This window comes from Lycium barbarum, chromosome 6, assembly GCF_019175385.1.
Source record: "Lycium barbarum isolate Lr01 chromosome 6, ASM1917538v2, whole genome shotgun sequence".
Lineage (NCBI taxonomy): Eukaryota > Viridiplantae > Streptophyta > Magnoliopsida > Solanales > Solanaceae > Lycium > Lycium barbarum.
In genome coordinates this window covers 43,566,166-43,569,615 of record NC_083342.1, presented here as the reverse complement: position 1 = coordinate 43,569,615, position 3,450 = coordinate 43,566,166, and the positions used below count along the sequence as shown (strand labels likewise).

General features: G+C 38.0%; 1 long non-coding RNA gene across 1 annotated transcript; it reads left to right on the top strand.

Moving 5' to 3' along the window:
* Nucleotides 1-531: 531 nt before the first annotated feature.
* Nucleotides 532-3,094, top strand: LOC132599692 (uncharacterized). The gene is made up of 3 exons (XR_009566943.1): nt 532-743; nt 1,643-1,693; nt 2,713-3,094. It is a non-coding gene; the product is annotated as an uncharacterized LOC132599692 (long non-coding RNA).
* Nucleotides 3,095-3,450: the final 356 nt, after the last annotated feature.

Sequence of the window (3,450 nt, the reverse complement as noted above, 5' to 3'; positions counted from 1 at the left end):
TCTCTTATGCCCAACGGTAATCTAAATTCCTTACTTGATTATATTCAAAAACGAATGTGTATCAATTGTACTACTCATAAGAAGAAACTCCCCCGAAGTATTTACAGACCCTATAAGACTGATCTAACATTCGAGGACGAATGTTCTAAAGGGGGGGAGGATGTTATATCCCGTATTTTCGTGTATTCGGGAAAATTCGAAATGATTTTGATTTGTAAGGAATAAGGTCATATGTTGATTGAATTAATATATGTGTGTGTTGTTTATGAAAAATATTGGTGTGGAAACACGGGGGGAGGTCAAGAGCAAAAATTGGAATTTCGGAAATTTGTTTCGGGAATTACAAAATAAGATTTGTAACTAATTGGGCTCAATAAAAATTAAATGAAAATGAGGCCCAATAAGAGTAGGGGTGGCCGGCCATGCTTCATGGCCCAACCCATGTTTTAATTAGATTTTGCCATGTGATTAATTTATATAAGAAGCTTTACCCCTTGGAAGATTCATGAAACATAATGAAAAAGAGAGAGCAAAAACAAAGCAATAGAGCAAGAACAAGGGGGAGGGTTTCGGCCCCCTCCAAGAGAAAAGAAAAAAATTCCAAGTCCATTAATCTTGGTCCAAAAATCATAATTTTCTAGCAATATTACTAACTCAAGGATGCTCTTCAAGATGGTATAATTTTTAAGGCAAGAAAGCACTTGTGTTGGCAAGTGGAAGTTTGAAGAAGTTGAAGAGAAAAGGTAAGAATTCATTCCATATTATTATGTTAGGAAGGTTTGTTTGTGTTGTAGTGTATGGAAATGAGTAGGATTCATGAAAACATGGGAGTTTGCAAAGTGGGTATGGAATATGGTCCATGGCCGTGTATATATATACATTGTATGCTTATGGTGGATTGAATTTATGTTATATTCTAGTTGTGTGTAGGATGAAATTCATATTGAGAATGAAAGTGGAATGAATTTGGTTGAAGTTGGAAATGTATAGGTTGGCCGTGTGATATAGGGAATGGAATGGGAATGAATTAAATGTTGATTTAACATGTTAGTTGTGATTCTTGCAATGTAAATGAAGATGAAATGATATAAGTTTGCATTGAAATGGAATGTAGAAGTTTATGTCGTTTTAGTATGATTTTATGACATTATGAAAATGGAGTTGTTAAGGTGCAAATTATGATGATTATTGATGAATTTGGGATATGGAAGCATGTTATGAATATGTATGTCAAAGGTTAGAAGTTTTGAATGAATTATGATTTTGGTGGGAAGTTGTATACTTTGTATATCGTATGAATATTTTGTAGAAATGTTATGAAATGCTCTCGAATTATATTGTCATGGTCTTAATTAGTAATGAATGTGAGGATGTTGATATTGATTTGAAAATATGAAGTTGGAATGAAGGTTGTGACATTATGTCGGGAAGAAGGTTAGTTGTGCCATATTGTGTGTTTTGTAGCTATGGTTATTGTTATTAGTGTTGTTGTTGGGTTGTTGTGAATATTTTGGCCGAGTTGAATTCTCGGGGGTGCTATATGTATAGGGGAAGTGCTGCCGAAATTTCGGTAGACAAATATGAAGTTAAATGAATTCTTAAAGTCTTGAAATTCCTAATTGGTGACTTTGACCATTTGTAGATTCTGAGCGAAACGGGATTCGATTTTGGACAAGCGTAGGGAGCGCGAAAGGTATGTAAGGCTACCCCATTTCCTTCTTTTGGCATGTCCTAGGTATACTAGGTCGACATCGGAGCCCTGGAGGCCATTCTGTTCTCAGAAATCCGAATTAAAAATTGGGTACTATTCATTCAATTCAATTGAAGCATAAAACTCTCATTTGTGTTAAAAAGTGATCTAATGTCCGAAACCTTTGTAAGTGTATTCGAATCGCTTCGAAACTTTCACGTATGATTTCATAGACCCCAAATGTTCGTAATTCATGTTCGCCACCTCGACTTGACCCGAGGTGGGCCCGCTAACTCCGAGACTCTTTCGGTTGCCCTATAAGGCTCATTTTTGTATAACGTCGGCAAAAGACTTTTGTTTATGAACTTGGCTATTGTAAAATAATGTTTTGATTGCCACGATATCCTAAATTATATTTTGAACCATAATTATCGTTTTGGAAATACTTTTGTGAAATGAACCCCGTTTTGATTAATTGTTCGAATTATTTTGACTAATAAGTCAACATATGATTTTGTCAAGTTTGCAAAAGTATTTTGATATGTAAATTGCATTGTTGCTCACGACTCCGCTCGTGCCCTTATTATGATTTCGTTCACCGGTTCCCGGGCCGGTTATGGTTCGTGCGCACTATGATCAATTCGGCCGTATGCTGTGTTACGGTTCCCGAGACCTCGCCATAGGGTCGGGTTCCGTTGGAGTTATGCTGTGATATGGCTGGTGATATGTTATGATGATATGTGTGTGTTCGGGGATGTACGGAGATTTGAACCTTCCGGTGTTATGCTGTGTGTGGCACCTGCGTCGGAGGGGTGACCACGTTCCTGAGCTTTGCATGATTTTTATCTGCATTATGTGCATACGTTTTTGGTACAGATTTTGATATACGGGTCAGTATTCCCCTTTTTGTATCCTGTTTGTTTTCGGTTATGGTTTACACTTCTGCACTCTATGCTTTACATACTCAGTACATCTTTCGTACTGACCCCCTTTCTTCGGGGGCTGCGTTTTCATGCCCGCAGGTACAGAGGTTCGTGATCTGCCAGTGTAGGCCACATGTTCTGCTATTACAGAGTGCTCCTTTCGATCCGGAGCCCATGTGTCGGTATATATTTTTTTTTGTGACGTATATGTATCTGTATACTTGACTATGTGGGGTACGGCGGGGCCCTGTCCCGTCATATGTTTTCGTTTTGTAATTGTAGAGGCCTGTAGTCATATATGTGGGTCGAGGGTCCTATATGTGTCTGTTTTGATTACGATCTGTGTCTTAATGCGGTCCGTCTGTTATGGTGGCCAAAATGGCCCTTATGTTTATATTTGTACACATGATCGGCGATGTGCATTCCGCCGCTTCTATCTGTTCCGATATGATATTTTGGTACGCACGACCGCTTAAGACAAGTTTTGATTTAAATTATGTTTAAAATAACTATTGTGAACTCTGAGCTAAATTTGGATATGATAATTGGATATGTAAGTCTGTCTGGGTGCCCAAGTAGGGCGCCAGTCGCGGCCCACGGGGATGGGCCGTGACAAAAATGTTGAGCTTCTCTCCTCAAGAACCAACCTTGTTTCTCCTGAAAACATATTGTGGCCATTTGATGCGATAATATGGCCTCTTAGTTTGAAATTTCAGTTTGAGTTATTATTTATTTATTAGAAACTGCTTGTTGAGTTTGCAATTGAGAATGTTTGTAACCTGCAATGTTGGGAATAATTAATTTATGGTGATTAGTGAAATATCTGCTTGCCTTTGT